At 44.4% G+C, this 18,854-nt stretch overlaps 1 pseudogene; it reads left to right on the top strand.

Annotated features, from left to right (window-relative positions):
• The first annotated feature begins 7,191 nt into the window (after positions 1 to 7,191).
• Positions 7,192 to 8,047, top strand: LOC112900681 (annotated as a pseudogene).
• The last annotated feature ends 10,807 nt before the right edge of the window (positions 8,048 to 18,854 follow it).

The following is an 18,854-nucleotide window of genomic DNA, read 5'->3' as shown; positions in this document are numbered from 1 at the left end:
GTGGACAGCCCACACCGGACCACCTCCGCCCCAGCCAGCACTTGCACAAGTTTACCCGTAGTCCATTGGTGCTCCCCGACCACTCGTGGTCCTCCAATTTCTGTTGAAACCTCGTCGCCGACGATCGCCATCCGCCGCCGCCCTCGGCCTCACCGTGGGTAGCTCGTTGCAGGTACTCCCGAGCCACCACATCACCCTTAACAGAACCACATCATCCCCCTGAAGCTATCCGACCCATCCCTTGACCCTCTGGTGCACCACAGCGCCTCCCCGACGCTCGCCGGCGTTCATCCTCGCCGCCGCCGCCTCGGTCTCCGTCGAACTCCCTCGATCCAGCATGAATTCATCCAATTGATGACACGTGCACGTTCCCCACGACTCACTGGTTCTCGTGCGCAGGTTGTTGGCCGACGTTCATCGCCGGAGCACCCTCGTCGCCGTTGGCCCCTCCGCCGTCACCTCGGGCTCAAGTCGAACTTCACTGTTCCGGCCGTCCTCGTCCACGACACGTAGCTCAACACGACCGCAGTAAGCCCCTGACCCGATTCCTGCCCTTGGACCTCGCCGCCGGCGACCACCGTCGCCGGAACACGGCCGTCACTGCTCTGCTCTGCTCGGTTCCCAGCCCAGGGACCTCGGGTTAGAAGGAAAAGAAACCCAGGGGGTTTCTTGCAAAGCCCTAGACTCAGTGGAATAGTAGCCAAGGACCTCCTTATGTAATTTTTGCTGTTAACTTAGAAATACCATATCTCTTTAAGGAAAAATCATAAAATGGTAAACTAAATTTTGTTGGAATCTTTAGACAAAGATCTGTAACTTTGTTTTAAGGGTCTACTTCAGTTTTTGAATAATTAATGACTTAATTTAAATATCAAAGTTGATTGCTTGTAGACTTAAGAATTACATAGTAATTCATAGAAAAATGATAAATTAGTAAAACCAGTGCCAATAATTTTCTCTTAACATGTAGAAATGAAGAAAAATAATTAATCTTGTACTCCAGTAATATTTTCTTATTGTATAGATTTTGGTAGAAATAATGTGTAGTTTACATAATATAATCAATAAACACACTTTCATATATTCAAAAATCATGAAAAATATATTAATATTCTGTTTTGTATTAATGCAACATATTATTAAATTTTCAACTAAGAATTAGATGTTAACTCATAAAGATAATATGTTTGGTTTATAAGGTAATGGTAGCTTAAAATTCAAATAAATTGTGAAATCAATATATAAAGCTCTTTAGTATAAGTGTAAATAGGAACTACACCACCTGTTGCCCCATGGTACTAATTGAATACTTAATCTAGCTAAATTTGTTGTTTAATGAATCTAAGTAAACTTATTAATGCTCAATAAATGACTGCCCAGTACAGGGTAATTAGGAAATACATCAAAATAAAATGTTATTTATATTGGATTGCAACTTTATCGGGAAGTAAAGTAAAAGTAAAGGCATTCCATAACTTGTAATTTGCATCTCATGTAGACTCGACCACTCTCGCTGACGGGGATTATCAGCTGATCCCAGAACAAGAAGAAGTTTGTTTGGAAGACCCCGGAACTCTTGTTACGGATTTCTCTGAAGCCCCGAACCAAGGATCGGAAGAAAATATTTTGACTAACCCCAACCCCACCAGCGAAGGCAAGCCCCGGACATAACCCCTATCTTATTACACTGCAACCTATATTATTTATATATATCTCTTTATGCATTAGGTTCTTAGGAGTTGTTTGAAAACTTAGTTGCATCACTCTAGGAACCAATGTAATGAATACTAGAACTGGAGTCCGACTAGCTGCTCTGCTTATAGGACCGGTAGAAGTCGAGTGATTTCCTGTCACTCGCGCGATATAGGAATTGTAATGTTTACATTCCTGCTATCACTATAAGGATGCCGGACGGGAGTTTTATGAGGTATCATAGTTGAGATGATACCCCGTCTGTGTTGTGGAATTGATAAGGTCGCAGTGTGTGGTAGCGGTGGCTAAGCGTTTGAAAGTACTAGCCACATGCCGTGAAATATGGTAAGCGGTAAGCCTAGTAACCAATCGGCCCGAGGAGTGGACATACCCCCCACCACTCGTATTTTGGTTTTTCCTGTTACTCGATTCGACGTGTAGGCATACGTGTTGCTGGGCAACCAGGAGTACGGGGATTGTAGTCGCGCTACAGACGTACGTCCTGCACTTTTGATGTGCGTATGACCTGCAGTCGCTTGTGGTGGATCTGATCCACGAGTCGGAATGAAAGGCAAACGGTTGCTTCGGAATTACCCTGTGGTGTTCCAAGCGTGTGTGTTAGGTTTACCTTGCAAGGGTTGAATCTCGATTCAGAATCGTCCGCCTCTCACGATGTATGAGACTGCTTATCCCCTTTATCACATAGAGTAACAAGAGTAATCATGTGATTATTAAAGATGATGTTTGAGAAAAGATTCTACCATGTTTGGATAGTTATAGGTACTTACTTAGAATGGTTAATTCAACTAGAACCTGAAAGCTAAAAATTGAAAATAAGGATCTACTCTTTGTTGCTTTTCAGCTGAAAACCCTACCCAAAGCTAAAAGCCAGCATGAGTCTAGTTATGGGCTAAGATATACCCAATTCCGGGTAAGTCTTGCTGAGTATTAGTATACTCAGCCTTGCTTTCATTTATTTACTCCAGGTAATCCTTCTGAGGAGCCCGCGTTCATTACCCCGTGGCCTTACCCTTTGCCTGATGGTTGGTCCGTGGAATGGGATCCGTCCCCGGCCAACACAGACCCCGCCGAGTGATATTATGCCAGGGCTAGCATAATATCTGTAATGACGCCATGTATAATAACTCCGCTTTTCAAATTCCGCTGCTTTAATCAGAAACTCGAACTTGTGATGTAATAAACTCTCTTCTGTAAGAACAAATGTTATTTTGTATATTTTTGTAATATAACTGCCTGTGGTGTAAATTATTTTGGGCATTGTATCTCTGGACTCACCTTCGTGTGAGGTACCTTGTTAGATCCTGCGTTCGGTGGTTCATCGGGACGTTACCCGACAGACCAATAGTTTTATACCGTTTGAAGTGCGAGGTAGCCCTGCATTAAGGACTCGCGCACTTGAGTCGGTATAATTCAGGTTGGTTCTGCCACAATAAATTTATGTAAACGGAACCATGTAAAAACTTTTGGAAACACAAATTCGGCCAGAAAAATTAGGCTCAAAGAATTTGGAAGCCCAATTTTTTAATAAAATTTCAAGAACCAAACTTATCCATAAAATTTATGAACATGCACGAACAAGTTTTTGAAACAAAATACGAGAAAAGAAAACTAAATACAAAATTCGAAGCACAAGAATTGGAAAAGCAAAAGTAAGTGGGAAAAAAGAAAACGTTATTTCTCGGAGAGAACACGAGGAGGGGGGAACGTGAAAGAGAACGGAATCTGGGGAGGGCGTGTAAGGGGCGCGGAGCACTGTTTGGTGGGGCCCGCATACATGTGTGTCGCGAATAGGTACTATTCTGAAACATACCCAGAAATACCTTGCTGCTTCTAAATGCATTGAGGGTTGGGATATGCATTTTTTTTATTAACAAGCCATGAGATGGAAATAAACGGATCAATTCAGAAAAATTCACTCCAGAAAGAACGGGTCACAAAAGCTCGGTAGCATCCCTTGCCTGCTGACATCAATTTACCCTTCTGATAGCTATATGCTGAGAATATTCAAGGGCATAGTAGATTTTTTCGAGATCTATCAAAAAACAAAATGCAAGGCGCCTCTCCGAGAGTAGGTTGCGGCGATACACATCCTTCAATAGCTTTTTCTTTTCTTTTTCCTCACTAGCAAAGTGTACGTACGGCATGCACGTGCCAAAAAGATTTAACGATCTAAAAACATTATAACTATGATACTCTCGAACGAATCGGCGTGGCACGGGTCCATTCGTCGATGGCCTCGCCGGCAGCGACGGGGAGCCAGGCGGGCCAACCAGCGACAACTTGCTCCCCTCACGTCCTGTTCGTGAAGCTCCGCCAGAGTCGGCGCGCGACGAGCGGGAGTGCCTCTCCGGCCACGCCGGCTTTTCCACGGGTGCCGCCGGCTACTCCGGCTTCCCGGCAGCGGCGGCCTCCTGCGGTGGTCCAGGCATTTCGTGCTGGGCGCGGAGGGGTGGCCATGGATGCAATCCAGACGCGGGGCGGCGAGGATGGTCCGATGGGCAGGAGCTGGCGGCAGCGGCTTTCTAATTAGCGTGCGCGCGTCAGGATCCTTCCCAACAATCAATTTCAGACATAAGCCCACTTTCATTTAAGGATTTTTTTTTCTGCCCTTTCCCTTTTTAGGAAACACGTTGTTTTCCCCCGATCCGCCATTCGCCTAACCAGCCCAATGCTTTACGCGTGAGATAGACCGGATTTCATTCCCTTTCTGGATTTTGAATTTATTTGGGAATGAAATTATATAAACAAACTTTTGAAGCAGAAAATTCGTAGAAAAAACTTGTTTAACAAAATTTTGAAGCAAAAGTTTGTGAAGAAAAAAATGTGTAACAAATATTTTGAAGCAAAAGTTTGTACAGAAAAAATATGTCACAAATATTTTGAAGCAAAAATTTCTATAAAATAGTTTGTGTAACAAAATTTATATACAACAAGTTTGTGCAACAAAAATTTGAAAAAACGAGCCATTCCCGAACAAAATTTAAGAGACTGAAATGCAACATTTTTGTAGAACAATGTTTTTTGTAAAAAAGTTTCTATGTAATAAATTAGAGACTAAATGTATCAAATTTGTACGGCAAAACTTGGATAACAAATTTGTACGCAATTAAGTTGTACAACAAAAAATTGACACGAAACAAAATGAAAAATAAAGCCACCACTCACGATGGGTCTCCATGCGACAACTGTTGCATAGGATGTGTTTGGTTATTCAACTAAAGTCTAGCCTGGTTAGGATCGTAGGCCTGGCTAGACTTAGCCTGAATTCACATATAAGCATCTCCGATATCTTTAAGAAACTCTTTATATGTTTAGAAATAGAGATTTTGATTAAAAATTGAGCTCTAACAGTCTCTTCAATTGGATATCTAATATAGACTTTCTCTATTTCGGATTTCTCACTGGCTAAAGATGGAGAGCAAGAATTACTCTCTAGACTATGCACAAAATATAGAAAAACTATTGGAGAGTATAAAGATATAGAAACCGATTTTTACTTAAATGATTCTTTAAATGATGATTTGAAGAGTAGATTTTAAAAAGATTTTTGGAGATGCTCTAAACAGCCTATATTTGGTTGTTTGACTTATATAAGCCTAGCTGATATAGTACTGTGTTTGGTTTAAGGACTGGCATTCTATACGGTTACCTCTCCTACACTGGTGATTTTACCTCACCTCCGCCTCTCCTAACCCCTTTCTTTCCTCTCTACCTCCGGGAGGTACCTAGCCTGCCGACGGCCGTCAGGGTCGCCATGTGCGGCGATAAGAGGTTCCAAGGCTGTTAGAAGAGAACTCTTTATCACCTCTCATATCCTTCTCTATTTCCTCTCTCTATTGGCAAGTGACACTATTAAAAAAAGATTTATAGCAACGTCCTGACTTTTTCAAGGGCATATCAAAATAGAATCTATTGCTACAAATAAAGCGGGGTTACTGTAGTAACCGACCCACTCCTAAAAATACTATTTGTAGGGCAGGTCACCCCCTCACCGCCCCTAAAAGATAGGTCTATTTTCAGGGATGGGTGAGAGCGTGACCCGCCCCTACGACAAATGGCATTTGTAGGGGCGGGTGACCCACCCCTACAAATGATTTTTAAATTTATTTTAGAAATTCTTTTAATTCAGAAAAATAGCAAAACGTATCAAAAATTGAAATTTGTACCATAAGCCTATTGTGATCTATAGAACTAGAAAAAAATTTAAAAAGCATATTTCATGATTATGAGTGTGGAAACCATAAAGAGAGCCTTGATTTGTATGAGATAGTAGTGAGGGTGAGTTATACATTATGGTTTCACACTCTTAACCATTATATACGCTGAAATATGGTTTTGATATTTTTTTAAGTTCTACATGTTATAATAGGCTTATGGTAAAAATTTCACTTTTTTATATGTTTTGCTATATGTTTTCATTTAAACAAATTTCAGAAAAAAAAATTATTCGTAGGGGCGGGTAGGGGCGTCATCCGCTCCTAGAAATCCATTTGTAAGGGCGGGTGGGGACGTCACCCGCCCCTAAAAATAAAATTTGTAGGAGCCTTGAAAATGGAGGCTTGGACGGTGTCCTCTCAAGCAGGAGGTGGTGATCCGCGTGCTGGGCAAAGTTGCGAGGCCATTGGGCAAGTCAGGCGAGGATCACCGGGCCCAACACCGCCATGCCCGCCGCTTCCATCTCCTCCCCATCTTTCTCTGTTCCTTATCTCTTCCTTGGCCCCCATCTTCTCCCTGCCTCTCTCTCTCTTTCTTATCTCTGCCGCCTCCTGCCCGCTCTGCCGCGCCACCATCCCCTGCTGCTTCTCCGCCCGCCCCTGCTTGCCGCGCGCGACGGCCTGCCTAGCCGCCGTCAGGTCCCGCGCCTTGCGCACGCTAGCTCCACCGCTTCGCCATCCAGGGATGGCTCCAGGACACGTAGGCGCAGGCGGCTCAGGAGAAGGCGCCAGGGGTGAGGCCGATGCACAGCTTGAGGAGGCCACAGCGGAGAGGGCGTGGTCTCCGACGCTGCTTCGGGTGAAGGAGGCAGAGAGGGCGCGGGGGAGCAGTAGTGGCCGGCATGTGGCGCGGCAGCGGCACGTGCACCACCGCGGGGAGCAGTAGCGGCTCGGAGTAGCAACGGCCGGCACGGGGCTGCGGCAGGGCAACGCGGTGCGGCGACGGCACGTGTATCGCGCTCGCCTCTAAAAATACGTTTTTACCCTGAAAACTGTTTTCGTAGTAGTGCGTGAAACACCGTGTACTCAAATCATCTCTCAATTTTGTTTCCCCAAACTGGAGCACCCCTTGCCGTCTCATCACCACCACACGGCAAAACCGCAAAAGCTAACCGTGTTGACACGAAAGGAAAGAAAAAAATAAAAGAAGAAGAGGATTGATTCCTTCACGCTCCTCTCGATCTTTTCCTGGTTCAATTCCAGCTCAGATTTTTTTTTCGTGGGAGCTCGATTTGAAGCGGAAAGGACCAGCTAGCGGGGAAGAATGGCAGCACCACTCACCGCGGTCCGTGCCTTCTCGCTTGGCGTGCTCGGCGCTGATGAGATTTGGACAAGGATACGCAGGTCGATTTCTTCCTCCCTGCTCCCTGTGATTATCTCTTCTCCGAGCAGGTCCGCGCGTGGGTCCCTCCCAGACGCCGCTTATTAGCTACCTGACTGTCCGCCCCACATGGCATTCTTGCACAGGCTCCTCAAGTACCGGCGCAATGGCGCCGCCACCGTCGCGAGCGCGTCTTCCTGGTGCTCGTCTTCTCCGTCCTCCTGGCCGCCACGCAGCACGACGATTCTCCCGCGATCACGGCGCCTTCCTTGCTGGGCGAAGAGGAGCCGGGGGCGAGCTGCAAGATGGCGCTGCGGCCGCTGCCGGACCACGACGCGCGGTGCCGGTACCTGTCGTCGCCGCGGCACCCGGCGTGTTCGCCGGCCGGTTACGTCGACTACCTGCGCCTGTTCTACATTCTACTGCGGCTTCGGGCGTGCGCCGTGGATGGGCGGCGCGGCGCTGGCGCTGTGGCTGCTCGTGGTCTTCTACCTCCTGGGCGACACGGCGTCGCAGTACTTCTGTGCGTCGCTGGAGGGGCTCTCGGAGGCGCTGCGGCTGCCGCCGGCCATCGCGGGCGTCACGCTCCTGTCGGCTGTCGCTCGGCAACGGCACGCCCGACGTTCTCTCCAGCGTCGTCGCGTTCGCGTTCGGCGGCGGCGGCGCCGAGGGCGACGCCAGGGACGTCGTGCTCCGCAGCGTGCTCGGCGGCGTGCTGTTCTTGTCCACGGTCGTGGCCGGCGTGGTCGCCATCGTCGCCGCGGCGTGCGCAGCGGCGGTTCTGCGACAAAAAAAATGAAAGAACGGGAACGGGATCGTGGGGAGACGAGAGGAGGAAAAGAAAAAATAGTTACCGCGGGTACGGCCGGCGGGTACAACCGCAGACGGTGCGAAAAAAAAAGTTTTGGGCAGAAACACTCTCCCACACGCGATTTTTATGGATCTACTCTTCAACCCACCTGTCTCGATCCTGATAGGTCCAGCATGAGGAGTACAAAGAATCAAATATGGATGAAAAACATTTTCAATTATTTTTAATTTTTATAGTATAGATTAGTTTACCTTGGCTTGCGTCCTCCATCGAAGTCCAGTTCTGGCCTTCGCTGGTCGCTGAATTCGGGAGTCCTCTCGTCGCCTGGTCTTTTGCTTGCTAACTGAGGCATAAAGGCTCATGTCTGCTCCACCTTCACAGTTTGTCCTGCCGACTCTGGTCCTCGTACTCAGCTTCCTGCGCTCTACGTCATGGTAAGAGCCCCATCACGAAAAAAAGAGGGGATAGTGTCTTAGTGATTGTCGTTTCTCCAAAATGATCTGGCTTGTCCATCATCACCATCTCCCCTTCCGTTAAGATTGGGGGATGGGTAGCTTTATTCTGAATTTGAAGGGTGGCTCCCTATCCTTCCGTTAAATTTCTTTTAGAAGAGTCTTCTCATATTACAATGTATTGGCGCATATCTGGTAGTTAGGATGTTGTAATCATTTACTACCTTATCCATCATCATCAAGCTACATTTCCCAAGTTACAGTACTATATTTATGCTGCCCAAGAGGCTCAATGCTACACATGGGCCACACTAAACTAATTCTTTTTTTCTACAATTTGATCCCAGAGCAAAAGAAAAAGCAAAATAAGTTCAAAGTTTCTAGGATGTGACCGAGGTTTTGAATTAGCGCATTTGCAGTTATCTAATTATTCAGTTATTTATTTCATAGTGACTTACCAGTTTTGTAGGTCCATCATGTTCATATGATTTGTTTGAACAAAGAAAGGTGATAGATTATTATCTGATTCATGTATCCAATATGGAACAGAACTTCTACTCCTCTAGCTCATGGACAATGTTGAAATAGGCAACTACTACGTAGAGCTTTTACATTTGAATCTTATTTATTAAAAAATAATATGCATAATTGTAAACATAAAAATACTAAAAATAGAAATAACTTGGATCAAAATAACTAACAAGTAGAGTACCAATAGATATGTTTTATTTTTAGAAAAATATTGGTACCAGTTTCATATTTTTATAATTTATAAATTTTATAAATTAAATTTGTTTTTTAATTTTTATAAAATAGAAAACCATCTTTGAAACTACCTAAGGTGCTAAATTTGCCCAGTTTCAGCAGTTAGATGGCTACCATTATCAGGCTTTGTAGTTGAAGGATGAAAAATAGAGTTTTGTGAAAGTTGAAGGCTGTAAACTAGATTTCTTTTTATTTTATTAATTCAACCCTTTCGAGCATAGGTAGGTGCAGGGGCAAAGCAAGAGGACGGTCCCTGTGGGCCATGGCCCATCCTAGAAATCCAATCAAGGCCCACTAATGACATTTTGATTTTAGAATTTTATATCAGTATTGAAGTGGTAGATTGAAATATTGCATAATTTTCTTACAAAGAGTAGAGGTATTAAATTATCAAAAAATTTAAGTTAAGTTGGACCGCCCTAGTCTAAAATCCTAGCTCCGCCACTAGGTACGTGGGTAGGTAGCATACAATTTAACAGTTTAGCTTGAAGACCCTCACCTGTCCCTAGCTAGGACACATTTCTTCTCTCGGTACGGATTTCACTGCCCTTGTGGCAAGATGGTAAACGTACATGCAACAACCAAAGTGGCTAGATTTTCCAGCAAACATGCTTAGGCAAAAAATTACGCAAGAACGTCCAGTTAGTTTAGTTGGCTAGGTGACGTTTCTCAGCTCGGTAGTTTTTTATGCCACTTGCTCGTCAAGATGCAACAAAAGGTTTTATTCTTGATTCCTCTCTCATATTTAGCCCAACGAACTAGATACAATGTTGCATGGATTTTTTTATACCTCAACCCAACCAGGACAAAACAACATTCTTTCCTCAAAAATTAGCTTTCACCTTTCTGAGCTTCCCATGTAGTCCTTCCTCCAGGATGGCTGAATTTATTTTACTGCCGTGGTTGCATAGTCATGACGCAATGGACATGCATCTATAAGAATTGATGCTATCCCGCGAGTTATAAATTGTACAGAAAGATATACTTTAACTCAATCACTACATCTTTTATCGTATAAAAACACTGATGTATATAATATATGCATGAAGGTAATACGTCAGTAACTATTGTTATTTATCCGTCAATTGGGACCGCAACTCTTATGTGTAAACTCAGCACAGAGAATATTTGAAACTCAGCAGCACTATTCAGATTAAGAACTTAAACCACACTATATTTTCAGTTCATCACACAAACTACTGATCTTCATTTAGTCATCAACCCCGTTGCCTAGGGCACAAGTGAATTCTTTTCTTTCGAAAACGTGTCTGAGCACGTATTTTATTAAGAAGAAGAGAATTACAATGAAGCAACTTCAAGAGATCCCAAGTTACAAGAGTCACGGAGAGACCACACATGGTGGAGAGTGACTCAAACACAAGAGCAGCATAGAAGAGATCCACATCACCACCACACACCAAAATAACCTAAAATGACTAGAAACCTGCAAGGACAGAGAAAAACACTATGGAAACCCATACAAATTGCCTAACTAATGAAACCAGCGAGACAAAAGATGTGGAGATCCTGCAAAACGATGCCTTGAAGAAGAACGTGGCGCCAAGGATGCCACCATCGTTCGTCCATCCTCAGAGGAGTATACCGAATCTTCACCTGGCAAGAAACAACTGGGTTTGGCGGCCACAACAAAACAACGCCCCCAGCAAGGTGAGCTACATCCACGGACGCAGCCGTTGTCGGCGCCGGCGAATGCCAGGCAAAGCTTTCACCCATGACCCCAAAGCCCAACACCACACAATCTACCGCGAAGGTCCAGAAGTGAGGCAACACCATGGCGGGCACTCCACAACGACGATAAGGCACACCTGCAGGCCGCAAACGAGCAGAAGAAGACCCTCCCTGGAGAGATGACGAGCAGTAACCGTGGAGATGACTTGCTGGCAAGGATGAGCGACTTTGGGGAGAGCTAGAGCACGACTAGGGTGGTGTGGGGTGAGAGGAGCAAGGAAAGGGGGGGGGGGAGGGGGGCGACCAAGGCTGCTGTGGCAGAACCAATCTGAATTACACCGGCTGAAGTGCGCGAGTCCACTCTTGAGGGCTCCAACGTACTTCAAACGGTATAATCCCTTGGCCTGTCGGGTAACGTCCCGATAAACCACCGATGCAGGATCAAACAAGGTACCTCGCACGAAGGCGAGTCCAGAGATACAATCACCGTCATATTTTACATCACAGGCATTTTGTAAGCATCTAGGCCCTTAAGGTATGTTTCGGTGATTAATGACAACCATTATTGTGACTAATGAGTTTGTGCAGCTTTATAGATCATTATTGCTCATTTGGTTATATGTCAAAAGAGGCCCCTAATTTTCATTATTCAAAAAGGCGATCTCGGCATTCAACTCTATAATGTGTCAAGACTAAGGATCTTTCTAGTCCTAAGTGTCATAAGGTTGAGAAGGACACTTAGGTTAGTATAGGGTTTATAGTTTTGTAGTGATCGCACTATTAAGAGGGGTTTAGGCTTAGTAACTTGAGCATGGACATGGTCATTTGAAAATGGATGCACACAATGGTCACTCAGGTTTCTAGAAGCTCAAATAAGTGGTTCTCAACTTATATCTCAAGAATATTTGGATTTCATTCAAGACTCAAGTCAGAAACGGCAAAATCAGAAAAATCCTATTCACCGGTTTAACCGACGCGTCAAGTTTTATATACGTCGGTTAAACGAGGTCAGCAGGACTGGACAAGTCAATACACCGGTTAAACCGGCGTTATTTGAATTTTGACGTCGGTACAGTTGTCCAGAGACTCGGTTTTCAGTTGATCAGTGGACAACTACACTCACCGGTTAAACCGACGCTATTTGAAATTGGACGTCGGTGCAGTTGTCCAGTGACTTGGTATTTCTGTTGATCAATGGATGATTACACTCACCGGTTAAACCGATGCAACGACGGTTAATCTGCCCAAGCTGTAACGGCTAGTTTTCAGAAGTGGCAGTTTACATTCACCGGTTAAACCGACGATGGCTATTGGAGGGACGTCGGATTAACCGGCGCTACGCAGTTTTCTGGCAGCTTTTTCTTCAACGGCTCTATTCGTGTGAGCTGCCCATATATACCCCTCCAATGGGTCATTCTACCACTCTTGGCACCAGGCAACATCCAAACACACATACTTTAGCCAAGAGCCACTTTGAGCTTCAACATTTCATACACTTGTTCATTCAATCATTCAAGAAGCAAGATTAAGGACTTGAGTAGAGAGAAGCTTGTGTGCATTCATTCTTTGTGATTGGTTCTTGCTCAAGTGAAGGCCTTAGCTTGTTACTCTTGGTGATTGGCATCACCTAGGCGATCTTGGTGATCGAGGTGATTCTCGCGTGCTTGCCAAGGATTGTGGAAGCCCGGAGAAGAGACTTGTACGTGGCTTGATCTCCACCACACCGGGATGGTGAACGGAGACTCTTAGTGAGCGCCCTCGTCTTGGTGACTTGGGAGGTGACAATACTCTTTGTGAGTGTCACAACGTGGATTAGGGGTGTGTGCCAACACATCGATACCACGGGAAAAATCCGGTTGTCCCTTGTCCACTTTACTTTTTCAAGCATTATCTTTCATGCAATTCATTCATGTGCTTGATTTAGGGATCACTAGTTAGCTCTACCTTGCTAGGCTTTATCTCTTTTCATCTTAACTAGCTTGTGTAGGTTGTTTAGTTATCCGGTTGGTGAATTGGAGCCTTTCTAGTTTTTGCATAGGTTAAGGTTGTTTTATCTTGTTTTAGAAATTGAAAAAGGCCCAATTCACCCCCCCTCTTGGTCCATCGATCCTTTCAATTGGTATCAGAGCCTCGTTGCTCATTTGGATCATTAGGCTTCACCGCCTAGAGCTATGGCCAAGATGGGTGGTTCGCCGCCTCACTTCGAGGGCAAGAACTTTGCCTATTGGAAAGTTCGCATGGCCGCATACCTTGATGCGATTGCCCCCGAAGTATGGTTGGCAACTAAAGTCGGATTCACCGGAGAACCCACCCCCGACCAATTAAAATGGAATGCTAGAGCTAGAAATGCAATTTTCGAAGCTATTAGTGAGGAGGTCTTTGCTAGAGTTAATGGCATGGACCTAGCAAGTGATATTTGGAAGGAGCTCATTGAAATACATGAAGGTTCCACCAAAGTTCGTGAACAAAAATATCACTTGTTTAGAGCTAAGTATGATTCCTTCAAAATGCTAGCTCATGAAAATTGCAATGATATGTATTCTCGCTTGAATGTCATTGTCAAGGACATTAATGCACTTGAAATATCCAAAATTGACAGTGCATCCATCAACTGCAAGATCCTCATGCTCCTCCCGAAGCCCAAGTATAACATTATCAATGCTATGCTTCAAAAGGAGGATCTCGCCACAATGGAAGTAGGAGAACTTGTGGGGGAAATTCGCGCTCATGAAATGAGCATTCTTGGTATGACCGAAGAGCCAACTTCAAGCAAGTCAATTGCTCTAAAGACCAAGACAAACAAATCCCGCAAGCTCAAGATGGTCAAACAAGACTCAAGTTCAAGCAATGAAGAAGATGATCATCATGAGAGCTCATCCGATGTTGAAGATGATGGAGAGCTTGCTCTCATGATGAGAAAGTTCACACGCTTGAATGAGAAGATCAATAAGAAGGGCTTCAACTTTGACTCCAAGAAGGGAATGTTCCGGCCAATGGATGTCAAGAACAAGATTTGCTACAATTGTGGCGAAAAAGGACACATCCGTCCAAATTGCCCCAAGCCGGACAAAAGAAGCAAGGACAACAAGAGTAAGCATCGCCATGATTCAAGCGATGAGGAAGAAGAGGAGAGGAAGAACAAAAACAAGAGATTTGGGAAGAAGAAGACCCATGACAAGAAGACCAAGCTCTTCCCAAAGAAGAAAGGGCACACCAAGAAAAGTTTCTTGGTGGAGAAACAAGAATGGGTGACCGATGTCTCATCAAGCGAAGACTCAAGTGATGAAGAAGACATTGTCACCATCGCCCTCACCAACGAAGAACCATCTCTACCTCCGGCTCCTATGTGCCTCATGGCAAAAGGTAACACCAAGGTATGTGAGGTAGATAGTGAAGATGATAGTGATGAAGAGCTTGATCCAAATGAATTTACTAACCTCATCAATGAGTATACATCCGTCATCAAGAGGGAAAAGGGCAAAGTTAAAGTTCTTGAGAGCACTCATGCCAAGTTAGAGCTTGCCCACTCCGACTTACTTAGTAAGTACAATGACTTGCTCAAAAAGCACAATGAGTCACTTGTACTTGCTAAGCAAGTTGAAGAGAGCCACAAAAAGCTCAAACAAGAGCATAGGGAGTTGGCTCACAAGTATCAAGAACTTGAATTTGCTTATGAAGTAATTGACCCAAGTCTTGAGAAAGTTGTTCTTGAAAAGGTCAATGCTTCTACTTCATGTGATGACCTACTCATTGATGCATATGTCACTAATGTTGTGCCCAAGCTTGCCTCTTCTAGGGAAAAGGAATTGATGGATCAAGTGGCAAGCCTCAAGAGTAGTGTGGAGAAACTCTCAAAGGGAGAATACATCCACAAGGAGATTCTCTTTAACAATGCCCGTGACTATGGTAAGAGAGGTCTTGGTTCATTTCCGGAGCCAAACATGGCTACAATTCCTTCTCCGGAGATCAAGACAAGCTTCATCAAGAAAGTTGGGTCATATTGTCAACATTGCCAAGTCACCGGGCACCACACTAGAGAGTGCACTTTACCATCACGTCCTCTTCCTAAATTACCCAAGAATTACTCATCAATGTTTCAAAATAATCATTTTCTCTTGAGTAAAGTGAAGGGCAAGGTGAAGGCCAAGTTCATTGGCAAAATTGCTAAGGAGTCGAAGAAGAAGCTCCCCAAGCAACTTTGGGTCCCAAAAGCTCTTGTCACACATGTGCAAGGCCCAAAGCTTGTTTGGGTTCCGAAAACTCAAAAATAAATTCTCATGTGTGTAGGTGAACTACAAAGCCGGTGGAAAACATTGGGTACTTGATAGCGGTTGCTCTCAACATATGACCGGCAATGATAGCATGTTCACCTCACTTGAAGACCCCGGCGATCATGAACATGTCACCTATGGTGATAACTCAAAGGGGAAAGTCTTAGGTTTGGGTAGAATTGCAATCTCAAAAGATTTATCCATTTCAAATGTTTTGTTTGTAGAAGCACTTAGTTTTAACCTCATTTCTATTGCACAATTGTGTGATCTTGGACTAACGTGTGCCTTTGACAAGAATGGTGTTGTAGTGACTTATGAAAAAGACAAGTCATTGGTATTCACGGGGTTTAGGCATGGCAATATCTATTTGGTGGATTTCTCTTCAAAGCAAACAAGCACCATGACTTGCCTCTTCACCAAGTCGTCTCTTGGGTGGCTATGGCATAGAAGAATTGCTCATATTGGCATGAGCAATCTCAAGAAAGCCCACAAGAGAGGGATGATCACCGGCATAAAGGACGTCACTTTTGACAAGAACAAGCTATGCAAAGCATGTCAAGCCGGGAAGCAAGTTGCAACTCATCATCCTATCAAGACGATGTTGTCTACCTCCAAGCCGCTCGAGCTACTACACATGGATCTCTTTGGTCCAACTTCATACAAGAGCATTGGCGGTAACCTCTATTGCCTAGTAATTGTTGATGATTTTTCACGTTACACTTGGGTCATGTTTCTAGGCGATAAGGGTGAAACTCCGGAAATCTTCAAGTCATTTGCAAGAAAAGCTCAAAGGGAATACAATTCCCCAATTGTGAAGATCCGGAGTGACAACGGCACCGAGTTCAAAAATATGAAGATTGAAGAATGGTGCGATGAAGAAGGAGTCAAACATGAGTTTTCCGCCACCTACACGCCTCAACAAAATGGTGTGGTGGAAAGAAAGAACAAGACACTCATCACCCTAGCAAGAGCAATGTTGGATGATTATGGCACGTCCGAGAAGTTTTGGGCGGAAGCAATCAACACGGCGTGTCATGCATCCAACCGTGTGTATCCTCACCGACTCCTCAAGAAAACTCCATATGAGCTTATCACCGGGAAGAAACCAAATATATCATACTTTCGAGTCTTTGGTTGCAAATGCTTCATTTATAAGAAGAAAAGGCTCGGTAAGTTTGAAAGTAGATGTGATGAAGGTTTCTTTCTTGGTTATGCATCAAACTCCAAAGCATATAGAGTATTCAATCAAACCTCCGGGTTAGTTGAAGAAACATGTGATGTGGAGTTTGATGAATCTAATGGCTCCCAAGAGGAGGTTGTTGGCTATGAAAATGTAGGGGATGAAGAGATTGAAGAAGCCTTAAAGAAGATGTCCATTGGGGATATCAAGCCGGAGGAGGTGCATGAAGACAATGATCAAGGGGGAGGAACTTCCTCATCTTACCAAACACCTCCACAGCACCCCAAGTGAATGAAGACCAAGATAAAGTTAATCCACTACCCAAGAAAGTGTGTCAATGCCAACACCCCAAGTCCAAGAACAAGAAGAGCAAAATGTTCCACCACAAGCACAAGTCACTCATGATCCACCCCAACAAGCATCCACGCAAATACCGCTAGTGAAGCATGGTCGCATCTCCAAGGATCATCCAATTGGTCAAATCATTGGTAGTCCTTCCAAAGGAGTAAGAACTCGTTCTAAGCATGCTTCATTTTGCGAACATCACTCGTTTGTTTCTTGTATTGAACCCACTAGCATAGAGGAAGCACTTGAGGACTCGGATTGGGTGATGGCCATGCAAGAAGAGTTGAATAATTTCACCCGCAATGAAGTATGGGTCCTCGAAGCTCCTCCGAAAGACAAGAACATCATCGGCACAAAGTGGGTCTTTCGAAACAAGCAAGATGAACATGGGGTGGTGGTACGCAACAAAGCAAGACTTGTGGCAAAAGGGTTTTCTCAAGTCGAAGGTTTGGATTTTGGTGAAACTTTTGCTCCGGTCGCAAGACTTGAAGCTATCCGCATCCTTCTTGCTTACTCTTCACATCATAATATTAAGTTATATCAAATGGATGTGAAAAGTGCGTTCTTAAATGGCTTTATTAACGAACTGTTTATGTTGAGCAACCTCCCGGGTTTGAAGATCCGAGGAATCCTAATCATGTTTATAGGTTGCACAAGGCACTCTATGGGCTCAAACAAGCTCCAAGGGCTTGGTATGAGAGGCTTCGTGACTTCCTAATCATGCAAGGCTTCAAGATCGGGAGGGTGGACACCACCTTGTTCACAAAAGACGTCAACGGGGATCTTTTCATTTGTCAAATTTATGTTGACGATATTATCTTTGGCTCAACTAATGATTTACTAAGCCATGAGTTTGCTACCATGATGTCTAGGGAATTCGAGATGTCCATGATTGGCGAATTGACCTTCTTCCTTGGTTTTCAAGTCAAACAAATGAAGGAAGGGACATTCATTTATCAAGAAAAATATACTAAAGATATCTTGAAGAAGTTCAAGATGGATGAATGTAAGCCAATCAAGACACCCATGGCAACCAATGGGCATCTCGACTTGGATGTGGACGGTAAACCGGTTGACCAATCCCTCTATCGCTCCATGATAGGGTCTTTGCTTTACCTTACCGCATCTAGGCCCGATATAATGTTTAGCGTGTGCTTGTGTGCCCGTTTTCAAGCTAACCCTAAGGAATCACATCTTTCTGCTGTGAATAGGATCTTCGGTATCTCAAGCACACTCCTAGCATAGGCTTGTGGTACCCCAAAGGCGCTAGCTTAGATCTCTTGGGATACTCGGATTCGGATTTTGCCGGAAGCCGTGTCGATCGCAAGAGTACCTCCGGGGGTTGCCACTTGCTTGGGCGTTCTCTAGTTTCTTGGTCGAGTAAGAAGCAAAATTCCGTGGCTTTGTCCACCGCGGAAGCGGAATATATAGCTGCCGGTGCATGTTGTGCCCAAATCCTATATATGAAGCAAACCCTTTTGGACTTTGGTGTGAAACTAGGAAGAATCCACTCCTTTGTGACAATGAAAGTGCCGTAAAAATTGCCAAGAATCCGGTTCAACACTCTCGCACAAAGCACATTGATATTCGCCATCACTTCTTGCGTGATCACGAAGCCAAGGGGGACATTTCCCTTCAAGGTGTGAGATCCGAGGAGCAATTGGCGGATATTTTCACAAAACCTTTAGACGAGAGTACCTTTGTTAGGCTAAGAAATGAGCTAAATGTGTTAGATGCGGCAAACGTCATGTAAGTTGCCATGTCATATAGAAAAATGCATACATATAGGACACTTGTCTAACCGTGGCAAGATAGTGATGAGTAAGGGTTTAGCTAGAGGTGGTGGTCCACTTGTTTTCCTCTAGGCTTGTAGAAAGGCTCATCATGATGAAGCTTTCCGTGGGATCAAACTTGACAAGTAGATCTTAAATTCTCGCTATGCATTTCTTGTCATGTAGCTGTGCATCCATGTTTACCTTTCTTTCGCATGTGTTTGTAATTTGCATTATCATTGCATGCGTAAAAGTCACAAAGGAGATCACTTGATGAAGATGAGACTTGTTTTACATGCAAGATCTTAATTCATGAGAAGT

The sequence above is a fragment of the Panicum hallii genome, chromosome 7, assembly GCF_002211085.1.
Source record: "Panicum hallii strain FIL2 chromosome 7, PHallii_v3.1, whole genome shotgun sequence".
In the NCBI taxonomy this organism is placed as follows: Eukaryota; Viridiplantae; Streptophyta; class Magnoliopsida; order Poales; family Poaceae; genus Panicum; species Panicum hallii.
Note: the sequence above shows the minus strand (reverse complement) of the source record. Positions and strands in the feature narration are given on the sequence as shown.